Here is a 25,484-nt window from a genome sequence, read left to right on the forward strand (position 1 = left end):
TGCAGTTTAGAAAGCACGGGCTGGAGGTACCTTCATTCTTGTTATCACCTGATAGTCACCCTGGGGGAATAAAGGGTGACACAGTTCCTGCTTTCCTGTTTTTGTTCTGATGCATGTGAAACCTGTTGAAAGGACACAATATGGAAGAATTCATGGCAGCTGCTCTAGCTGGACAGGGAATGATGAATAGAACTGTACAATGGATTCTATTAAAGGTATTCAGGCAGAGAACTGTGTTGGCAGAAACAGGCTTAGAGATGGCCAAGTACCAAAGAAGTCATTCCCAGCTGAGTCTGACTTTTCCCCCAGGAGGCCTCTCAGTGTCTGCACACACTTTTGGTTGCCACACCTCAGAGAGAAGACCAGGTGCTGGCATCAGCTGGAAGAGCCCAGGAAGGCTGCAGCTCATACATGGGTGCACAGCGCAGACTCCTGCACCCAACAGACAGTTGTCCAGCCCATAACATCCGTAGGCACTGTGGCTGAGAAACTGTGACCTAGAGTCCAGCGTGTGTACCAGCGAATTAGAGGAGAAGCCTCAGAGTACTTAGGTATAAATTCGGAAAGGCTCTAAATGCTGGCTCAGAGCTTGAATTTTTCTTGGTAAGCGTAGCCAGGGTGGTATTCTGGGAAGAGTTTAGGAAAATTAAGTGATCAAGGTCTATATTGGTTGTTTTAGACAATGAAGACAGGGAGACCTGTTAGGAGTCTTTTGTATCAGAGATTTCTGTGTCAAGAGTGGAACGAATAGAAGAGCTGCTTCAAAGGGGGATTTGAGAAAACCCAGTGACTGGTTCAAAATGAAAAACCAAAAAAGCAAAGTACAAAATGAATCATAGTGGTCACTCGCAGTGATTTGCCTGCTCTTTACTAATGGAAAGAAGTCTATGACAAGAAGGTATGATTTTAATTTGAACCTGGTAAGTTTAAGGGACAGTAAGACCACTGAGGTGAAATTTCCAGCATATAATTGGAGATAAGGATTAAAACTAAAATAGGTTAACAGATGTAGCATATTATAAAATGATATTTAAAATCCATGGCAGTGGATTAGGATCTCAAAAGAAATTTGCAGAATGTAGGAAAGAAACGCAAGTATGTGAACTGCAGTAATGATAGGCTGAGACAAGCAAGGGACGCTGCAAGGGAGAAGGACTGGAGGGGCAGCAGGAGTGCTTTGCGCATCTTAGGCTCTGTGCACAGACTCGTTCATGGCCAATCAGGTATCGGCCTGGTATTTTTCACTACAGACATCTCCTTGATATGTTAAAGCTTTCTATATATATGGGCATTTTGTAAGTCAATATTGAGCTAACCAACTCATGTATTGGATGTTTTTAATATCGGGAATTTATATAAGAGTAGTCAAATGCAATTAATATTACTTAGTATTTGTACATATTGGAATTGGACATTAATTTTCTTGAGTCATTGGGAAATGTATTAAGATTGGTGCAGTGGCAAGGAGAGTCCCACCTTTTCAAGTAGATTACATCATCAGGGTTAGACTCTGGCTTTTGTTCTGTGGTGTGTTGCTGCAGGGTATAATTACTGTAAATTAAATGAAGAAGGCCATTCAGATTTATTCTCACAGATAGAGAATTTGGCATGGGGGGGGTGTCATAAAACAAAAAAAAAGAATTCGTATTTCTTTCTTTTTTTTTTTTTTTTTTTTTGTATCTTAGGGAAGGGTCTACAGGGTGTTCAAGGTCTCACTACTAGATTGTACTAGTAGTGATCCACCTGTTTACAGCCTCCCAAGAGCTGGGATTGAAGGCGCACACCACCACGCCCAGGCTCAATTGTCAATTTAGGGAACCCCGGGGGCAGGTCTGGCAAGGCAGGCCCAGGGATCAAACCCCCAGCCTTTAATCCACTAAGCTATTTGGCTAGTCCTTCATATTTCTTGTTTATCAGAAGACTGCTCTTTTTCCAATACCTGGAGGCCTCTGTCTACTTGCTATATCATCAGGTTAGCCTTAACCAAACAAACATGTTTAATTTAACTTAACTTAAAAAAAAAAGGACCTGAAAGTCATTCTGAGCAGTTTCAGTTTGTTTTTTTGTTTTATTTTGTTTTGAAGTGACACTGATTCTTTCTTTCTTTCTTTCTTTCTTTCTTTCTTTCTTTCTTTCTTTCTTTCTTTCTTTCTTTCTTTTCTTCCTTTTTTTAGTTGCCTTCTTAGGGATGGAGCTCATAGCCTTGTGCATGCTAGGCAAGCACTCTATCACTGAGCTCCAAGCCCAGCCTGAAAAGTCTCAAAGGACATATTGTTTGACTAACTTTTACTTGGTTCTTGGTTTTGTTTTCTTTTTCTAAAACCCCAAGATAGGTGTCAGCTATTTTGAAATGCTGTTTACTTTTATGATGTTTATTCTTCCCCCATGAAGAGTGTGAACATTGTGGCTGGCGCTGCTCTAGACCTAATGCTGTTTTTCCATTTTACGTAGATTTAGTTTTTTTCTGTGCTTCTTTTAAGATTTTCTTGCTACAAATCAGCAGGAAATCAGAATTAAGACTGCTATGTCACAGTATTTTCCTTAGCATTTCATTCTTAAGGAATGAAAGGTGAAATTAAAAGTAAATTAAAGTTACAGCTGTATAATTATACATTTTTGTGGCATACATTACATATTACATAAAGTTAGGTAATATAATTGGTCTGAAAGATCTAAGAAAATAATCTTGAACCTAAATGGGAGGATTAAGGAATAAAGTGGTAATACTAGAAAATTGCTTCTCAGACAGTTGCTTTTTGGGCTCTGTGAACATGGTTTACTTAACAGAGAGCTTTGGAATTAATCAGATATGCAAGCATGTTTGGGGGGAGCCCCTTATAGTCTCTACATATGTGAATCAAAGGTGGGATTTGTTTGAATTACCCCATAGCTTCCATTGTTAAAATCAGAATTAAGTTCTTTGTTTGGTGAAGCATTAGTAGCAATCCTTGAGATTGCAGCAAGTCTGGTTGCTGGCAGAGTTCTCAGTACGTTATGCTGTTTACCTAAGGGTTTTATTCAAGAAGCTCTCTGAACAGCTGGGCTGATTATTGAAAATGCCTCATAGTAACTTCTAGCCTAGGCTGATCGATGCCAGTGCAAAGCTTTACATGGGAGGGAGCTATTTAAACATTGAGAGCCCCGGGGATAAAAGAGAATGAAAAAATAATGCTGGACAAATATGCTGAAATGTTCAAAAGAAGAGCGAAGTATCTTGTCTTGGTGTACGAGGAAAATTCCTAAACAAACAAACTAGCAAATTTGTAAGTTCATGTTTTAATGACACTCCAAAATTTTTATCTTAGAGCAACATTCTAAATATCTACTTATATTGTCTTATAATACCCTGCATTTTGAGTCAGAAGAGGAAAGTGTAATCAAAAATTCCAAAGACCAAATTTATTTTCACTATTTTGAAATCTGACTTGTTACATAAAATTACATGATAATATTGTAGTGATACTATAGGAAAATATGCGAGTTTGCTGTTAAGTACTTGAGTTCTGATACTTCACGCCTTTTTCTTTCTCAAGATCATTGGAAAATCATAGCACTAACGTCATTCAGACCCAAATGTAGGCAAGGAATTCCTGTGTCTTTAATGTTTTCTTCCATGGAAAGTTGAAATTGAGGGTGTTAACATCTACATTCTGACCAGTAATATTGATGTTTTTTTAACAGTTCATTAAAATTAAAATAAATGAAGTCTTTACTAGAGATAGGTTTTTGTCTCCTAAAAACATCTGATAAAATTGACATTGAAACAAAAATATCAGCATTTAAAATCCTTTTTCTTCTAAAAAATGCAAGAATAGACATATACTCCAAAAGGGAGGGAAAAACACTCAGTTTATCAAAGTACAAACCTGTGTGAGAAAACCTACATCTCGTTCTATCCACAATTTCTTACTTTTACTGTGCACATGAGCAGCAGACAGAAAGTTCAGAAACACAAAGGCAATCAATATGAAAACTGTGAAAGTCTCTTAATTAATCAACTCACACAAACTCTCTAAGAGGATTTTACAAGCGTTTCAATTAAGGCTTTCCCTTTTTATTACCAAATTTCATTGACAATATAAAATGCATAATCAAAGTTGACATGATTATAGAAAGCAAAATATTATTTAAATACTTTTTAGTCTTACATGAGCCTCTGATTTCCTGATGTTTATTCTCATGATGAATCACATAGACAATTACTAATTAGTTATTCTGTAACAGTAATGATTTCAGAATTTCAAAATGGGTCGGTCTTTGAACATGTTCATATTTTCCTCCTCAGGTTGACATCATCGTTTTGATATACTTAGACCATTAACAAAATTTAGCATTAATAAATAGAGGACTGCCTTATTCATTGAAATATTTAAGAGCTGACATTCTCTGACTTTTTGATGTCTTAACATTTAGGAGCCTTAGAACAATGTGACAACCCCAGTATCCAACTTGATTTCTGAAGGACCAAAAATGATTCCACTTACCTATGAACTGATACTGAAATATAAAAAACTTACTGGCATTGAGAAGATCTGTATGGAGTATGGGAGTTTTGTAAAAATGAAGATATGCTTAGTGTTAACAGTTTGATGGTGCTATTAAAATAAATGCTCGTTTGAAATTTTCATTGACTTTCAGCTGGGGAGGGGGTTATGGAAGCTACATCTATTTGCTGTGTAGTTTATGCTAGTTTTCTGCTTGGAAGACCAAAAAGTAGACCAGGAGATATAATATCCTTTCATAATTCTGTGAGTCACTTATACCAGTAGAAAAGTAATTTAACTCCTTTGTGCTGCTTTTCTTCACCAGGCAATTAAGAATAATCATTGCCTTCTTTTTGTTGGGGACTTTGAAGAGTAATGATTCAGAGCCATTGGAGTTAAAATAAAAAGCAGAAATTGTTTTGCTTTACCCAAAGAATTAGTTCATAGAATATGAGAATACCTCCTAAGTAGTTTTTATTTTTTAATTTTTATTTGAATTCAACAAACTGAGTTCTATTTATTTCATATCTATATTGCAAAAATACTACAGTGATGCTTGCTATATCATATTAGTATCCCTGTAAATCACAACATCTGTCAATGCCATTATAGCATTCTTTATGAAGCACAAAATTCTGTTTTGAGAATTAATTGAGGGATTTAAAAAATAGCAGAAACTACCCAATTTATCCAAAATCATAACAATCAGTCTTTGAATCTGGCCTAACTTAATCTTGCCCATAGGTTTTTTTCCCCTTCTCTGCTACCCACTTCTAATAAAGAATGAGTGGACCGGCTCATCGGGGGATCAGGCTTGCAGAGCCTGGAGGTGGATAAGAAGGGTCTCAACACTCCTTGAAAAAGAATATCTCTCCCTCCCTGCCTTTCTCCCTCCCTGTTTTTCTCTCTCTCTTTACCAAAAAGTAGACCAGTCTCTTTCTGCAAAGACAGAGAAAAAGGAGAGTCATTAAATAAATTTTTAAGTGAATCAGGTTGTCCCACTTGTAAGTCGAAACTAATATGATATAGACTTGAACTATGTTAAGGGCTCCATTGTTGGTTGCCCATAGGAAAATATAGGGGCTAGGGAGTTAGCTCAGTAGAAAGGACACTTGCCTGGCAAGCGCAAGGTCCTGAGTTCAATCTCCGGTACTGCAAAACAAAAACAAAACCATAGAAAAATATAGATAAAGCATTATGATATTGGGCTATCATTTGGCAACTGTTGAAATGGGCAGTTGTTTTATTTAGAGAGAACTGGTATTCTTGTTCTTTTGTGTCTGAAAGAGTAGTAGTAGCCCTGAAGGCAGTGTGAATGCAGAGTGCACGGTGCAGTCCAAAAGCAGATTGTGGTGTCATTCACTGGGCTCCAGAAAGATGTTGACAAGCGCTGTGGTTAGCATGTAAATTACTCAATGTGAAGCAATGAGCCTGTTTGTAGCCAACAGTGAAATCAAGCATATTCTGATCAGCTGTCTTTATATAACTTCAGAAATAAATATTGCTCGCTCGTCTTGTGACTAACACAAAAAAGCAATAGTTTGTTTTATTTTGTTTGTTTTTCTTTCTTTTCAAGGTGATCATGCTAAAAGGAGGGTGGTGGGGGTGGATCACAGAAGTCATGAATTCTCTCCTGCTGGAAAAAGCACTATCTGAGCAGGCTGGTTGAGCTGTCAGTTGGGCACTTCAGGCTTTCTCTCTGATCATGCACTTCGAAAGCCTTTGCAACTCTCCTTCCAGTCCTCCTGCAGGCTCCTGTGATCCCACATGTCCCACATTACCTCCCTACTACCCTATCCCTCCAACACACCAAGTTTGCTGTTGATGGGAGTGGGGGGGACTACTACACATGTTCCTTATTTGGCCAATGTAAAAAGGCTGAGAGAACCCTCACCAGAACTCAAACAGTGGGGGTATAAAGGGACTGTAGCAGCCGTAGCTGAAGGACAGCTGTGGATATGCATGGCAGTGTGGGCTCAGGAGGGGTGATGACCTTAGCAAAGAATAGAAATAGCAGTTCAAGTAGTATAGCCATAACTCCAGCAGCACCCGGCAGAATCTCCCTGCAGACCGACAGCTCAAGAGGTCCTCTCTGCATCACCTGCATATTCCTGAGCCTCACAGGTGCCCCTTCCCCATTTTTCCCTCATCATCCGTTTTCACTGATAGCTCTGGGTTAGCCAGACTTCCAGTTGTATTTTGTATGCTGCCAAAGTGCTTACATGTACATGCCCCATTTGGCCCTGTGCCCTCCACTGTGGGTACCTTGTCAGATGCTCGGTGTGCAAGGCAACTCCTGTGCTTGCACACAAGTGAGCAACAAAGAGATGCACTGTGCTAGGCTTTGTGAATGACCTTCAAAACCAGGTCCTGCTGAGCACAAATTGATAGCATAGTATTAATTCAGGAAGATCCACAAATACCCAAAACTAGTCTTTGAGCACCAAGTTAACATGTATTGCATTTAAAATGTTAAAAATGAAGTATTCATAAACTTATATGTGCCTTGTGGCTTTTGTGTCAGCAGGGTTTCTGTAGGCCCCTATTTATATCAAATAAACTTCAAATATTCCAGAATGTAGACTGCATCTGGCCTCATTTTTGAAGTGTCCCTCTAGGAACATTTGTAAATTAGTAGATTGTTCCATTTTTTTCCTAATGAGGAAAATTCATGTGTTCTGTGATTATTAATAATAATGGCATCAGATAAATTATTGACTGGTTGCAATGGGAAGTTCTTTCCTGTAGCTGAGGAGCTCCTTGCAGAATGTCCGGGCTGTGTCCCTCTCTGCCCCCACTCCACCAGTCCTATCCATTACTAGCTATCCCAGGCTCAGGTGCCGAAAGGCCAAAAAGGGAAAGCTGGAACAAACAGGAGGGATTTGTGGTTTCCAAATTAAGTAACATTTCATACAAATATTGAAAAAAAAGTTCATGATTCTTACTTTCTGATTCATCAGTTTTGGACTTAAAAATAAATTTTGAGGCTGGCCAAATAGCTCAGTGGATTAAAGCGCCTGCAATCAGGCACAGGGGTAGGGGACTCAATCCCCAGACCTGCTGTGCTGGCCCCGCCCCTGCCTCCGGGGCATGTTGACACAGGACTGAGACTGGGCCTAGTGGTCTGTAGCTATAATCCCAACTCTTGGGAGGCTATAAACAGGAGTTTACATTGTGAGTCCAATCTAGTAGTGAGACCCTGAATACCCTGTAGACTCTTCCCTAAAATACAGAAAAAAAATAAATAAATTTTGTATTCATAAAATTTAAAATATGAGCATACATATATGCACATTTATAGACCTACCACACATGTATGTATGTGCGTGAGCACCAAATGTCTACCATTCATGCAGCATCATATGGAGGGAGACTTATAAGACATTTCCTATGATGGAGGAGCTGTGACAGTCTAATACTGGAAAAAGATATGAGCCCAGTCATTCTCCAATAGGCAGACATTCTAGGCACAGTGCCAGGTAGTCCTCTAGACTCGACCAAGAAAACACCATGCCTGGGGATATGTGCCACAGTAGTAATACAGATAATGAATTGATCCGCGTGAGTCTGAAGGAGAAAGAAACATTGCCATCGAGTTCATCATGAAAGGCTTCCAGGCAGCAGTACCATTGGAAATGTGTTTAAATGCATCTTCTCTACACATAATTCTCTGAGCATGTTTCCTACTTCAGTTATACTAAATTTTGAGACATGCAAGTCAGTGGTCATTACGTTTTTTGAATGCCTTATGGTTTTGTAAGTAAATGTTTAAAATTTCAGCCCTACTGAAAATAATCCGAAACCATTTACTGTGACTTAAAGTATTCATAAAGCAAGGTGATTATTACTCTTGAGACCATTGTACAAAGCCCTGAAGTGTGTTAGACATAAGCCAGAAACCTCTCTCCTTTGTTATATCTTGAGTCAGTTAGGTTAAAAAAAAAAAAAAATCTATCTTTGCTATTCTTGTTCTGTCTTCACTACTTGAAAAATAGAATGTGATGTGCCCAATCTAGAAGGGAGATGATTTTTGTTTTATATATTACCAAAGACTTAGAAAACCTAGAGAAAAACAGACAAAAATGCTTCATTTATTAGTGTACACACCTCCATTATCCTAAAGTTGAATAGCTGAATTAGGAAAAAGCTGTAAACATTGCATGACTGTTGACGGTGAACATAGCAATAGCTAAAAAGAAAGGGATATATGTATTTTTTCCATTTGCTATTTCAATAGTCTAAGTCGCAGTGCCAAATGAAAATACAATTGAATCTCAAGTGAATGGCCAGAAACACCGTATATTTGATGAAATATGGCAGCATAATGAATAGGAGGTAAGAAGAAAAAAAAAAAAAAAAACTGTCCTGGCTTTCAAGTCTTGATGGTTGTGATGTGATTGAATCATAGTGCATTCTGTTTGATGTCTCGGCTTTGCTATTCAGATGCACTGCAAAGCACGCGCATCAGCCTCTCTGCAGAGCGCACCTGGCAACCCGGCACGGATGGGGCTTGTTTTTCCTCCACCTGCAAGAAATCTGTGTGTCTTCAGAGTAGAATTGGAGTGGGGGTATTTTAATTCTCCTAATTGTGATAGTTTCCCCACACAGGGAAAACTATCAAGTCAGGTACAAAAGAAACTGCTCAGGATATGAAGGAATTTGACAATTTTGTTGTAGTTCCTAGCCTGGCAGGTGGTAATAATGCCTGTGCCAGCACTGTCAAAATATGAAAATTAAAGTGACGATGGGTTTTAATGAAATCCATTTGACAAATATAATTAAGGTGTTTTAATATGAAGTCCTGTAATAAAGACTACCGGTGGACTCCCTGAGGTCCTGACTAATTGTGTAGATTGCTTTTAAGCTTTGAATAGTTTTATTGGATAATGAACTGTTAAGAAGTGTTAGATCTTTCTTAAGCAGAATTTGGTTTGAAAAAGAAGAGGAGAGACAGGCCTGAGGTGTGGCATTTTAAACATAATTAGAGGAGAGATTTAAGTTAACATCTTTGATCTTGCTGTCAGTTTTTGATTAGAGCTGTAAATGCTTTAATCAAGTGTAGTGTAGTCATTACATTTCTAACTGTTTTTTAAACTGCGAAATTACTGAGACATTGACATCAATTTTAACACATTCTGAAAATTTGCAGCAGAATTGGGTTTCTCTACCACAGGTTTGCATTACAATATGAGATTATACTGATTTACCAACTTTAAATACAATGTCAGAATTATATTTTGGTAAGAAATAGTTTAGTTTCCATCATAGTTAGCCATGGCAACAGAACAGAACAATGACTTCTTACTTGGTGTGCCCTCTGGGAATGTGTTTATGGGTTGGAAGCAGTCCTGTAATCTATTAAAATGTATAGATGAAGAAATCTCAAACTATTTAGCCAAATGCATATTATGTGTTTTTAACTTTCACTTTTCAAACAACCATTGCTTGTCTTAATAGGTCACTATGATCACCTGATGTCATATTCATGGTAATATTTTATATTCCTAGGCCTAGTAAATAGTAAGCATCCAATAAATATTTGTTGAATGAGTTGAGGAATCTGCTTAGAATAATCAAGTCTATATTCTGCTTGAATTCTTTTCCTAGAATTCAGTAAGATCTTAAATAAGTGAACAGTGAGGAAAAGCACATTCTTCTTTAGTTCTGCCACCTGTCTTAATCCACTTACTCATTACAGGGTATAAATGGTATATATTTGGTATTTCTGACTAGTTTCAAGATAAAAATCTGAAATGATGAGTTAAACCAATACTGTGTAGGGCTGTCCTTGGTACAAATCAGGCTTCCTGGAATTTTGCCCACAACTGCAAAAATGAGAGGGCTATTTTTAAGGCCTGTGCCCCGGGCCATTCATTGACTCTGATAAGAAGGAGTCTACACTAATTACATGGTCTTGAACTTCCTGCTTGTGTATTGTATGTTACATAAGATGTGAAATCTGGAGTTAAAAAGTCTAAATTCTAATCTAAGCTCTGCCTGATATACTATTTAGAGAAATCATGTTTCTCTAAAGGTTGTAATCCAACAGTAAGTGGAATAAACAACAGCAGAATTCCTCCCAATTCTACAATTCTAAATGCTGTTCCTCTTTCTAACTCCCTTTACCACTTAAACCCTTTTAGCTGCTCTCAAATTTAATGTTATCCCCCTTTCACTTTTCCTTACATTCCTACTTTTCTTTCACTTGATCTTTCTAGCACTTATCTTTTCTGGAAGCCTGTCAGGAAGTATATTATGTTATATTATATTATATATGCAAGGTAATATATGGAAAAGAAACAACATTAACTAGAAATATAGCACTTTTCAATTTACACAATGACAGCGTATTCCCAGCATGGACTAGGTAGACAAGAAAGGCTAAAAGCTTCTCATGTACTGTGACTTATGTCCCACTTGATAGATATGCCTGGAAGTGGAATAACTGGACCAAATGCCTTTCAGCATTTTTATCCGTAAAGCTTGGTAAAAACATAGCTTTCTTGTAGATTATACAACTACTCATTTTATTATTTTAAATATGTATAGTATGTCATTAATTTTAGGTCAGTATTGTGTTCTTTACAAGGCCACAGCAAAGAAGAAAGAAACAAAACTGAAGCAGTGTTTCCATAGATCTTTACTCTCTCTTCTAAGATTTGAAAAGAAATGTGAGGCATACAATAGGTTTCAGTCATGTTTAGATTGTCATTGGACACTCATATTGTCAGTTATTTCAGAAAACTGTTAATGTCATTGGGACGCAGACCAGTGTGCATGTGAAGGCAAAAGGCCTGGGGTGGCATGGGAAAATGGGGCTTCTTGGAAACTGCCAAGGGTAAGGAGCAAAATGGGGAGTGCCATGTTTTTCTTTGAGTCTAACTCTTTGGCCTATTTCTCTATTTTGTAGTTGTCTAATATTTTATACTTTGCTGTGTGGTAGTTGTTTTCATGTAAATCTAATATATACATAAGCTGCTAGATGTTGGAACTGTCCCTTATTTTTGTTCAGGTTTTCATAGTGACTGCCACATAGATGGCTCTCAATAATGTTCTATTGTCTTGAATGCTAATGCTGCTAATGCTACCTATGACCTAAAAATTGCCTCCATGAGCAAGTTGCTTATCTTTGGGAGTGTTCATGCTCGTAAAGGTGTCCGAGAAAAAATGGGTAGAGCATCCATGGAATGAACAGAATGACTTAAAGCTTTTCCTTTATTTTTCATAGGTATACTGTAAGCCATGTAATTCTCCAGCCTACCCTCAAGTGAAGTAAAGATTTTTCCAGTAGGACTGTGGCAGTTTTCACTTTGGAATAGTTGTTCATTGCTTTGAGATCATGATAAAAGACCTGGAGAGTGGGAAAGGACTTTGCAGTTGTGATCTCCTCTGAATCCATAGATATGATCAGAGCCTGTCTGCTTATAAAGTCTTCAACACACTATTTCCCACCACACTAGGTGTTCTTTTGAAGTCTCTCAGACCAAGTTCTGACCTCATTTCTCAAGATGTAGCCACATTTTCTAAATGAGAATTTTTAGCAAATAGAAGACAGCCCCAACATACAAAATGTTTTTGAGTGTTGTTTTCCATTTAACACTTAATGATATCAGTAAAGTAAAATATGTACACATACCATGTAGTATTAAGTGGTATTTATTACCGTTGTCAAGACTGAAAGTAGGCTTTCCCCATAGTGTACAGAATACATAGACTTATTTATCATCGGTGCAGGATGTGTAAGTTCTCACAAAAAGAATTTCTGTAACAATAATTACATGTTTTCCACATTGTTTTTGAAGGGCATATCGAGGATACGTATCAAATGCACATCTGAAATGATTTGGTGCCTTCTTGTGAAAAAGCTGAAAAGATTTTGCCCCTTTGTAAGAATCAGGACATAGAAGTAAAAATTTTTAAAATGAGAATCAACTTGAATGATACAGATTTTCATTCCATCTTGCTCTCACTAAAGAATGAAAGTTAATGCTCTGTGCTGAAGTCTCCCTCAATGAAATTAGAGAATTTTTGAGACTTGTCAGAAGATGCTATTTATTATATTCAGTGGCAATCCTAGAACATGGTGTGTCTCCTTGTCACTGATGTCAGGTTTCTGAGAACAGTTCTGATATCACTAGGCTCTCAAATGAGTAACAACCATTATAAATATATAAAATCTCTTTAGAATGAACTAACATTGAAGTTCATGAAAATATAGCAGACCCCCCCCCCCAAAAAAAAAGGTTACATTTGCCTGAGGTACTAAAGAATTAAGAATGAATTTTAATTCATTGTGCCTTGTTCTATCCCATTTTGTAAAAAATATATTATTTTTTTCTTTTGTTAGGGCCTTTAACACTATCTACTCTGTGGTCTCTTTCGATTGTTGTTGTCATTGCTATGAGTTCAGTACTGTGAACCTCCAACTTTATAATACACATTGTTTATATGACATTTTGCTTTCAAATGAATTCAGTAAGAGACAAAAATCACCCAAAAGATTACCTAATTAACAATTCCTCAGCCTGGATGAAATGGTTAGTGGCTTGGAGTTTGCCAGTAGATATAAAATATATATTTATAAAATTATTTAATCATTTAGTAGAACTTTGAGACTTGTTTTTATTTGCAATGTGTACCATATATTTTTCTTTAGCTATTTGAGGTTTTTTGTTTTTGTTATTATAAGGTTTCAGTCACTTTTTCTGCACCTGAAGAGGAGAATGGGATTTGCCAGTGATAAATGGGGAAGTTGACTAGCTAACTAATAAAGATTTGTCTTAATCAAGTATGATTTGTCAGAACAGGAGCGCACTGGGGTCAGGGCGCGCGCAATGAATTATACAGCATTCACAGGAGGAAAGGACCCGGCGAGAGACCTCATAAATATGCTGCCATTACCCACTGCTAATTCGTATTCAAAGAGTGCTCTGTGCAGCCGGTTTCTAGGTTGCTGAGCTGTTCACCAGCTTCCTGAGCCTCCTGTTTGTGATAAAAGAGGTTTACATTCTATTTTTTTTACCATCTGGGTTCTTAAGGTATATCCGTCCCCAAACTGAATTGGTACCGATAATTTAATACATAGCTTATCATATGATACTATGTACAGTATTAATTTAGTATGTACTTTGGAGCTTGCAACATGCTGGACACAAAAAGGAAGACCCAGGTATGTGAGTCACATCTGGCATCAGAAGAGCTGTTGGATGCTTTCCTATGTTCTCTTCAAGGATTCTCCTTAAATTCAAATGACTCCAGTGGGAAAAGCCATCTACTTCTACATGACTTTTGTCTTTCCAATCAGGAGTTCTCAAATTAAAATAGGTCCTGCTGTTTACTAAAGTTTGCCTCATTCTAAATATATAGATATTTTCTTGTGTGTGCTAGCTTGACTTCTCCTAACCTATGATTCATACTGTTCTCATTTGTTCATTGGACTATTTACTTTAATAGGTTAAGTACGTCTTTTTTTCTGGTCTTTATTTTTCTTGTCTTTGTATTAAATAATCCAAGTGCTGCCCTGCATCTGCGCCACCACTCAGGACCAGCTGATCGGTTATATTCCACTCTCACTGATGAGGTGTCCTCTTGGGTTCCAGAAAACCAGCATGGGAATGGTGCCCTGTCAGCAGGATTTCCTTTATGCCTGGGTGACCCACTGGGTGGTCTTTCAGCGGTCACTCTCACAGAGTACTTTATAGTTTTTCAAAGTCTTAATTGGGCCAAAAAGATACTAGCCTTATTTGTTAATAGAATAGCTACTTTAGTAGTTGATGTCCCTTCTAGATGAAATTGATGTCCATATTAAAATAAAAATGCTAGCCATAAAAAATGCTCATGCAGTGTGGATATACCAAAGGGAATACATGCTCAAGTTTAGATGTTGAGTGTCCCCTAAAGCCCATGCATTGAAGGATTGGTTTAGGGATAGTGGAAGGTATGGGAGGCAGGAACCAGGGAGAGGTCCTTAGGTGACTGGGCGTCTGTCCTGGGACCCAGCCCCTTTCTCTTTCTCTTTTGTTTTCTAGTCATGAGGTGAGCAGCTTTATTTATGATATGTCCCCTACCATTGCTATAGAGCACCCCCACCAGAAGCCTAGAACTTAAGTCTGTAAAACCATGAACAAAAATAAACCTCCCTTTACAAGTTATCACAAGTTGTTTTTATATAGACAGAAAGATGATTACCACAGAGGAAATAAATGGACTTCTAATAGTAAGTTCTTTTTCTCCTTCCAAAGATGGACCTTCCAGGAAAGAAAAGGGTGAAATGAAAAGTTAAGAAAGCTCATATTATCCATTTATTTCATCAAAGGAAAATTTTTAGCCATGGGGTTATTATCTACATATTATCTACAGCTTCTCTATATCATTGGCCTTGGCCAGGAACAGGAAGCAAATATCACTCTCTATTGCTCTCTTAATCATTTAGAAATTGCCATGACAGCCACCATATCTTTACAGGGGATAGTAACAGAGTGTTGAGAATTCTTCAGTGATGAAGTATCTTAGCTTCAGGTGAAAGAAATAAAATAGAAGTTCAATTTTGTGAAGCAGTGACAAAATAGACTTGGAAATATATATGCTTGGGATAAGGCTTAGGTAGAATGATATAGCTCTTCAGTGTAGGCCAGCCATTAGTGAATGTGAAGCCTTCCCTCACCACCCACCCAACCTGGACACCATGAAGAACCAAGAGCCATACTCGGCCTTCAGCGATTAGGGTTCTTTCCATCCCACAGTCACTGCTGTTATCAGTGAGTGTGCAGTTGGTACAGGTCTCACATAATCAAAATGCACAAAAGGAAAGGGACTTAGGGACTCTAAAATTGAAGGTAGAAGAAAGAGAAAAATTGGTCAGCTGGGCCATGATATGTGAAGCTCTTGGATGTTGGAAAATCCATCTTGCTTTCCATTCCAAAAGAGAGTTATTTTAAATTTTTTTCATTTTCCCTTGTTTTATGTACTTGTACGGTATTTGATTTATTGCGCTTAAGTTACACAGTGTCTAGCTTCCACTTTTGTTATATACTTGTCAAAGTATGGCTCCAACTGCTAGGTCAGAATGGCAGTGATGTTGGCTGTTTATGGCTGGTGAAAGTATGGCACACATCAGTGGCCAAACCACCTGCTTAGGGATCAGCCCGCCTTGGGCTGTGAATACTGGCCAATCCAGGGACTTACCAGACTTTCTGGGCCTCAGACTTCCTGTCTTTGAATGTGGCTAATAATAACCTACTTCATATGGTGCTTGTGACAATTAAGAGCGGTGTCCATTAGGTACTTAGCACAGTTGCTGGCATAAAACAAAGCAATCAATAAATAGTAGGAAAAAAAAACCTTTCCCTGGAGGGAAACATGCATTGCCGTATTTTATACACAATCTGCAAGCAATAAACTTGTTGTATATACACTGAATCAGTGAACTCATTTTTTTCATCCCCAAGGGTTTAAGCCTTTTCCTCCTACAAGGCCCATCCCAACTTGTTAATACTTTTATGCAGAACTTTGGTAAAAGACTGGATTTTAGTAGTTCCCTAATAAAGCCTATTTAGATATAATTTAAAGTTATTCTTAGAATTATGCTAATAAGTTCAATATAGAGCCTTGTTTATGAAGTCTAATAAATTCTCAGCTGTATTTAGAAAAAATGGGGGCTTTGTTTTATTCTGTATCTGACAAACTGTCAATGTCATAGAGCTTGGTAAGAAAAGCAAACAATGGTAAATTATTTTTTGAGCGTTTTACTGAAGGAAGCCTCTAAGTGCATCCTTTAGTTACGTACTGTCCTCCTACGGTCACACTGCCACTTCAGTTTACAAAACTGAATAGTGCTTCCGTGTGCTACATCTGACATTGACCAGCAGTTGCCATTTGATGAGCTAGATTTTCAAAACCCGCATATATTTAGTCTTTTCTTTAGTGTCGTAAGGGTAGCATAAACATTAGGAAATCTTTAGCTTCTTATTTAAGGAGAACAGTAATTTGGGCTCACTTTGGGTCTCTTACCACTCAAGTTTAGAAATAATACTGAGTCATATCACCTTAAAATTCTTCCATAATATACCATAAAGTCACCTATCCTTTTTAAAGAATTATTCTCTCCATTTATTCACCCACAATTTTGTCTCTCGAAGTGTCATTGTCTGAAATGTAAAACTCTTCTTCTTTAGAATTAGAAATAAAAATGTATCTTTTTTGCTTCATTCATGCTACATGTAACATCAATTTCCTTAGATTGTAGGACTACTCGTGTGTGTGTGTGTGTGTGTGTGTGTGTGTGTAATTTTTTTTTTTTTTTTTTACGAAAACAGACTGCAGTGTAATTTTGTCGACCTTTACAGAGGGATTAGTGATTGTCAAAGCACAGTCCCAGGATGCTGTGCGCAGCAGCAGCAGCTGTCTCTGATTACTTGGAATAAATGCAGCTTTCTGGGCCCCACCCCAGACCTAATGAATTAGAGCACAGGGATCTGTGTTTTAACAATCCAGCTTTTTAAAATTTACTGGTTGATATATGCATCATCTACTTCCACAAAAACAACTTGAAGACTCTTACAATAAAAGAGCAAATGGAGCCAGGCCTATAGCTTAGCTGCACAAGTGCCTTCCTGCAAGCACAAGGTCCTGAGTTCAATTCCTGGTAACAACAAAAAAAAAGAACCTGGTGTGCATGATGCCCTGGGTTCAATCCTGAGAGAGAGAGAGACAGACAGACAGAGGCAGACACAGAGAGAGAGGCAGAGACAGAGACAGTGACAGATGTAGATACAGGTATTTTAAACCTGAAAGTAAAGGAAGTGTGGTGGTAAACTGAGCAAGATGAACTAAAAAATGAAATGATTTCTGTCCTTGAAAGCAGCTTGATGAAGTAGCATAGAAGCAGGCTTTGCTTCCCAATTTCTTACATAAGTCTCATGAGTACCAGAGGCCCCAATTAAAGGGATAAAATTGTGCATCAGAGTCAGATATATGAGTGTTATGGCTTGTGTCTGGTTGTCCCCCCAAATCCTCATGCAGTCATGAGGGAGCGGGGACTTCTAGAGTTTGAGATTAATTAATTCATGATCAGGGCTGGGATTATAGGTCTTAGTACTGCTGGGATTATGGGTGTGAGTACCACACCCAGCCTGGGATGGTTAGCCTGAATGCAGTTTAAGGGAGACAGACTTCCTCTCTGTAGCCATTGTTGCTGCTGCTCCCATTTGCTGTATTGCTCTTTGCCACTGCCATGAAAGGTTGCTCTCTGTCATGTGCCACTCTGCCTTGGAGCCAGCTGAGTATGGACTGAAACCTCCAGTAACTGTGAGCTAAGTAAACCTTTCCTTCCTTCATTTTACATGTCGGATATTTGTCCCAGCAACAAGAAAAGAGTAACTGAGACAATGAGACAGAAATATTGAGGAATTAAGGGTAGTAGTCAAACTCTGCCATAAAGGGAAACGTTGACTCACTTGAATAAAAATGGATGTACCTTGAGACTGCAATATTAAGTAAAATAAATCAAACACACAAGCTTCAATATCATGTGGCTTCTGTTATATGATAAACTCATGTACAAAGTGCCAATTAAAAGATACATGATAGGAAAAAGGAGAGAGAGAAAAAAAGTTATTATAGTCCAGCATAGACAATGTATCTAAAAGTGTACTTTTTTATTATAATTTGATGTGTTTTATATGTTTTGGAAACTGTTAGTTTGGTTGTTAGCAGATAGATAGCAGATAGATAGATAGATAGATAGATAGATAGATAGATAATGTGATGAGCTTTATAAGGACTGGTAAGATAAATTAAGCTAATGCAAGCAAAATACAAAGGTGGGTGGTGGAGGCAAGGGGTAAGAATCTGAGATGTTATTTCCATGTACCAATTCCCTACAACAGATATAATCCTTATGTACTAGAAACATGTCTAAGAAAAAAATATTGTTCAATATTCATTCAGATTATAGACCACACAACCAACAAAAAATTATTAAAAATATGTAAAATATATTATTGAATAATCACTTAATGACAGCCATTACATTAAAAATCCCAGCAGCAAAATCCTAACAGGGTACCAGTGAATACAAGAAAACAAAAGAAAGAAATATAAAATCATTGAGTTTAAGATGCACAAAAAGGCTAGTAGTCAATTATAAGAATTTTAGCATGACTTAGGGAAAGGTGTTTGAGCATACTCATGTGTACCTCATTGTTAGGCATTCTAATTTAGTCAGCCTGCAATAAGATCTACACAACTCTTTTTATTAAAAGTTTTGTAAATGATGCTGACATATTCTACCAAATCAGACTCCTTGCCATAACTGTAATGTTCAGATTTTAGTCACCTCCCTCATGCTTTTGAAGCTAATAAATGTGAGGAAAAAACAAAAATGAGAATATTAGTTAGAAGCTGAAAAAGTGGAGAATGGAAAAAATGATCAGTTGTCAAGTTTTTAAATATTTAATATATAGTTTTTTATGGAACTCAGGACCTTACACTTGCCAGGCAGGTGCTTATGTCACTGAGCTATCTCCCCAGCCCCACTTTGTGTTTCTTTTTTTTCAAACTCTGGCAGGTTTTATTAAATTCTGCTTGGTTTATTTTTATTTTTTACCGGTCTGTTCTGGCATGCTTCTACTGATATCAGAATCACCTGGATCAATGATTGCCATTATACTCTGGCAATACTCTGTAGTATTTTCCACATGTTGGGCCAGTTTTCTCTTTTAGTTTCCATTCAAATGAAGAATAGAATTAAAACTTGAAAAGAAAGGTCAGAAGCCAGAAATTCAAGTGAGCTTTTATTCACCTATAATATTTGAGTTTCTATTATTTTGTTCTCCTTATTTTTGTTCCAAAACACTGAGCCTAAAGCTAAGAAAATAGTTTTATTCCCTGAACTCTTGTGTGTACATCTGCATGAATGTGCGACAGAGAAGAGGCCTGACTGTCATCACCTGATTGCCTCCTGTACCAGTCAGGGTTTTACTAGAGGGACAGATGTAACACAAGATGCACAAATGCTTAAGAAATTCCAAGATTGGCTTATTGTGGTTGGCCACAGAGTTGGCCGAGGACGTGTGCAGAGGCAGTCTGCACACTGGAGACAGAAGGATTCAGTCCAAGGTCTGCAGCTCACTGCAGTATTCTCTGCAAGCCTGTATCACTTGGCTGATAGGTCTGAGATAGAAGGGATGAATGGGGCTGGGAAGATAGCTCAGTGTGTAAAGTGCCTGCTTAGGCAAGGTTAGGGAGGCTCAGGAGACTGGGGTTCAATCCCTGACACCACATGCCACGCCAGCCCCACCATCCACGTGGGCTGAGCCAGCAAAAAAAGAAAAAAGAAAAGAAAAAGGATGAAGGGATGGAAGGCTGCCAGAAGATGGCTTCCCAGCTGTCTGGGAGGACTACCGTTCCTCCAAAGAAGTGGAGTGCAGAATGCTTCCTCAGTCCCTTTTTGTGCTGAGTCACTGTTGAGCTGCTCCTGGAACCATGCTGTGGATCAGCCAAGGTGACAAAATGTATGAACCACTACACCTCCTTTGTATCTTTTTTTTTTTCAATTATCAGTTTATTTTTTTACTTTTTTCCATAATTTTATTGAGAAACAAATAGCAATGAGACAGTTTCAAATCAAATTGGTAGGATAGTTCCAATAATTAACACATTGCATACTCTCTTCCTAGTGGTTATTTGCTGTATAAGATGCAGACATGATATCCAATTTACAAACACTATTAGAACAAATCCCTCTATTCATTAAGAGAATGTAGCTATATTTCTGTCCTAACCATTTTGAATACACAGATACAAAATGGACATTCATCTGTATCCCCTTTTTTGTTTAGTTCCATCATTTGAATATTACAGGTATGTTAACTCAGAAAAATATTCTAAAAGAGTCCAGTGGTCCATAATAGTATTGGGTCTTCCGCTTGACTGGCAGTGTGAGAAATTGTTGACAAGAGTCCCCTACAGCTCAACATAACACCATGGCTTTACTTCTTATACTTCGTTTTTGTACTTTTCTGCTGCTTGGTTAAGACGAAGATAAAGCAAGACCTGTGCAACAAAAGCTGTAGCTTTTGGATCTGATAAGGTCAGTGAAATCCCCTCAGGATTTATCCTGAGATCCTGTACCTCAGATTGTAGCTCCTTTGTCAGTGTCAGCCATGTGGATGAGTCACAGCCATTGTTTGGCCAATGTGCTCTCTGTGAAAGCCTGAGAGAATGTTTTCTCTCCATGTGACTCTCCTTAGGCATACTCTACATCATAGATCACTTTCCTCTTTGGCCCCATAATCTCCTGGATCAGAAAATTTGGGACACTACTGAGTTACATGATGTTACAGTACAAGTTCTCATATGTCCTGAGTCTTAATTGACCTTGGAAGGATAGGGCCAAAGTGTTGGCTTTCCTTGCGGCCCTCCTTTTTCTCTTAATTTTGGTCTGCAAACTTAGGTTGTTAACCCTCCAGCAGAGAAGCTTATTGTTATTACCACACAACCTAGGCTGTTAAGCTTAACCTCACCATTTGTCTGAATATCAGACATCTTAGGCATAACATGGAACAGGTATTTTTCATCAAGTATTGTTATGTTGAATTTTAAGTCCCACAATGAAAAGAAAGCAAGAAGAGCTAGGAAACATGACAGGGGAAGCCATACAGTTATATGTAGAAAATGAGTAAGACAATGATCCTGAGAATCTCCAGAAGATTTTTGAATCTAGCTGTTAATTGGAATGATTCTCACCCTGACTAACTATATATACAGACACCTGTGAACTAAGCAACTGCACTGAAGATGGCAATTTGTAATAGTAGTTTTGTGCTTGGAGTGTCTGTCATTCTGGTCTTCTGAATATGGGCTGCTTGTCATGACGTGCCAGTTGCTGCCATGCTGTCTCTCGGGTAGATGACTGTTCAAAAAGAAGTGGGTGGTGAATGAAGGCAAGAGACAGGAAAAGGAATATTGCTACAAGGTTGTATATGGTTAGATTTCTGGACTTATGTGTAAACGTAAGAATTATATAATTCTCTATGCCTATTTTTATATATTTATATTATATATATTTATATTTTAATTTTTTTAAAATGTTTTTTCCTTTGTATCTTAACAATCATCATTCAAAAAAAAAAAAAAAAAAGAAAGAAAAACAATCATCATTCAAATGGATTAAATCTCCAGCCTTACCTGATCATTTGTTAAGAACAGATTCACTTACTTTGTGACTAGAGTGAAAAAAGGGTCAGTGGAGTGACTATTTTGTTGGTCTATATGAGAATTCACTTCTCATAAAAAATGTGTTTATATGTATGTACATATTTATATAAGTATATACGTTTATATATAAAATATATGTTCTGGTCAGGGCCTTAAAATTACAGACTGTTAATCCATAGAATACTGTACTTTTCATATGGAATTGATGTTGTTTGGGACTATCAAGGCTGTCTCTTACCCTTCTTTTGCTTTTATTATTGAAAAACCATGTTTTTTAAATTGTTTTTGCTATTGTACTGAAGACTGAGCCCAAGGCCTTCGTGGTGAGCTGTATCTCCAGGCTGCACTCCCCCCCCCCCCTTTTATTTTGAGGCAGGATCTCACTAAGTCACTAACTTGCTTAGGCCAGGCTCAAACAGGATCCTCATGCCTTAGCCTCCCAGAGGGCTGGAACTGCAGGTATGTTCTGCCACACCCAGCTGCAGAGTCCTTTCTGAGCAGTGATATTAGATGCCTTATTGCTTGTATTGTATTGTATTTTGAACAAGGTATTTTTAGATACTTTTTTTTTTTTTTTCTGCAGAGATCATTGTCCACAGAGTCAGAGACTTGGGTCATGGTTGCAGCCCTGGCAGTAATTATCAATGCAACCTCAGTGAACTCCATTCCCCTTCACATACACATACTTGCAATCCTAGTTTTTTCATCTGTGTAATCATTTTTCAAGCCTACACTTATTCTGAAAGTCTGTGGTTCTATTACTACAAATCTGTACAAGACGTGGCCACATTTTAAATCTGGTGGTTCCCAAGAACAACACTTTCCTGAGCACCTGCATGTCAGCACTGTGTCTTAAAAATGCCACACTTGTTAAGAGGAATAAGACACAGCTTCATCTTTAAAGCAGTTTGCAGTCCAGTAGAGAAACTCCATTAAAAAACAAAAAGCACCATAAGTCACCAACTCCTCTAGAGCCAGGTGGGGAACTAAATGAGGGAAGCAGGCCAGGGGGAAGGTGGCCCCTGGGCCCTCCAAAAAGGACAGCCGCTGCTCAGTTCTAGCCTTCATTTGTGCACTGGAAATGGGGGCTGAGGGTTGCCAGATTTCCCAGAGCTCGAGAAAGCAGAAGCCTCTTTTTGTGTGACATTTCCTACTTTAAGAACATTTTTGTTGTTGCCCACTTGTTCAAAAATGCTTAAAATAGTATTTCATAAAAGCAAAACACGTTTACTTTCCACGTAAGCCCTGTGGTTCACCCTATAGTGACTTCTCAAATAAGCAGATAATTAGAATGCTCTTCATCCAGTGAGAGAAATGTGTGTAGAGTTCACAAAGGGTACAGATAGTGATTAACTCTTCCCCTAATGATTTCTAAAGAGGCTTTCTAATTACTTTCCAGTCACTGGTCAGCACCTTGAAGAACTTTTTGTGTTTTGGATTTTGTTGTTTTAGAATGAGTATTTCATTCAGCTTGGAGAGCTGGGCAATGCTGAACACGTCTCCTTTGTTTGTTAAGTAAATACGTGTTTGGTAAATGCCACCAGTGAGCCTTTGGAATGTGTCTTAGCAGTTCTCCCCATTCAGGTTTTCTGTTGCTTTATCTCCTGCCTTGTACATTCTTCATTGAGTTGTGAAAAGGAGATGTCCTTCCTGCTGTTCTTGTCTTGTTTCATAGAATAGAATGGGTTCATTCTCATTTTTGAATGGAACTGTAATTAACATGGTTCCCTTTGTTGAACAACCTCAATTTACATAGTACCTGCTCATTCCGGAGCACCATTATTGGTCACACGGTTTCACTAACTGAGGTCTGAGGGCTCTGGGAATAGTGTTTGTTAATTATCTGCTGCAAACCAGGTGACTGAGGGGAGATTCTGCTACTGTGGTTTTTATGAAAGTAGTACTGATGATATTTCTTAATTGCTTAATGATAGATATGATCATCTTCAACTCAAAGAGAGCACATACTCGCTGCTAGGAAAGAAATTTCCAATCATAATTGTTTTAAAACGTGCATACACACAAACCTAGACCCTACATAGTCTTATTCCTCAAATTTACATGAATCTAATTTTCTTTAGTAATGTCATCATCCTATTGTGCATGGTAGCACATGCTGTAGTTCCAGCACTCAGGCACAAGGCTCACCGTGAGGCCACCCTAGGCTATATAGCAAAACTCTGTTTCAAAAAGAAAAAAAAAAAAAAAAACATACATAGTTAATCATCAAAAAAAAGTGTTATAAAAATAATGCATATGTTCTTTTTTTTTCAAAGTTTTATTGATAAACATAGCAATGAGACAGTTTCAAATCCAATCGGAAGTACAGTTTCAACAAATAATACACTGCATATATTCTTCTTAGTGGTTAATTGCTGTACAATGCATATGTTCTTAGAGGCCAAGCAGTGACTGTATGAAACAGCCTATTGTTGGAAATTGGGTGAACTGGAAACTATATAATCTACTTAAAAGCACTTAAATTTTGATTTGGGGTTGGTATTCTGATTTTTTAATAAACAATGTCATGGGGTGGAGAATAAAAACGCATCTGTGACCATGAATCAGTCCTCACTCTCTAGTGTACTGACCTACTCTCTGGAGAAGAGGAGGCACCAAGCTCATAGAGCTGTTGAGTCCTAATATTTCAGAGCTAGACTGTGCACCAAACATTATTCAGTCTATGACTCTTATTCTACACTAAAGGAGGCAGGCTGAGAAAAGTGAAATGTTTTCCCTGAATTTAATATCAAGTAATACTAAATTTCTCTTGAGTGGTGGGTCTTAAGCAGAATTTAGAAAAGATTCTAGAGGTGATTGTATTTCTGTATCAGCCATCACAGTAACGACTATCCACGTGTAGCCAATGGATGCTTGGAGTGTGGCCAGCACACGTATGAGCCTGGTCCCAGGCTTCCCACAGATGCCAACATCCATGGATTCACAAGTGCCTTGTATAAAATGACACAGTATTTATAAATTTCCCTCTTTGTATCCACCTATATGTTAAGTCTTCTCTCTGTTACTTATGAGATACACTGTACATGTTATAGAAATCATTGTTATGCTATACTCTTAGTGAATAATGAAAAGAAGAAAGCCAGTATATGTTCAGTATAGACACAGATTTAAAAAAAAAAAAAATTTTGGTCTACAGATGGGAATTCAAAAAATACTCACTTGTGTTTAGTTCACCTTCATCATTTTGCTATGATTTTCATACATCTGATCTCTGCATATGTTATTTTTCTTTCAAACATTTGTTTTTAAAGAACACAAGAAAAAATACTTTTATATTTATCCAGATTGACCATTTCTGCTGTGTACTATTATTTTATAGACTCAAATTTCCGCCTAGTAGAATTTTCCATCAGCATAATTTCCATTAACTTTTTCTATAGCTTAGTTCCACTTAATTTTAATTTTCACTTATCAAAAACTTTATTTCACCTTTATTTTTGCCTTTCTTTATTTTAAAAAGACAAAAAGAATGATGCCAAATTTGAAAACAAGATAAAAGATTAACAGTGGTTAATATATTGTGTATTGTTATCTTCAAAGTAGTTGCTCAGATTACAAGATATTTTAATGAAGGCATGAAAAATTAATCAGAAAACAGAAGCCCAAATGTTCTTATCAATAAACTAATAGAAATTAATAGTATAATTGTCTTTTCTATGTTATGTGTGTATATATATATTTTTTTTCTTTTCTTTCTTTTCCCTTCCTTTTTTTCCCCCTTCCCATTCCTAGTTTTTTTCTTTTGAACAGTTTCTTCTCCTT

The 25,484-nt window shown here is 37.6% G+C and overlaps 1 protein-coding gene across 5 annotated transcripts in view; it reads left to right on the forward strand.

Moving 5' to 3' along the window:
• The window catches only part of Vti1a (vesicle transport through interaction with t-SNAREs 1A), a 417,285-nt gene that overhangs the window by 231,681 nt on the left and 160,120 nt on the right, over window positions 1-25,484 (forward strand). The gene's annotated exons all lie outside the window — the stretch shown is intronic.

Source organism: Octodon degus, unplaced genomic scaffold (assembly GCF_000260255.1).
Source record: "Octodon degus isolate 3935 unplaced genomic scaffold, OctDeg1.0 scaffold00042, whole genome shotgun sequence".
Lineage (NCBI taxonomy): Eukaryota > Metazoa > Chordata > Mammalia > Rodentia > Octodontidae > Octodon > Octodon degus.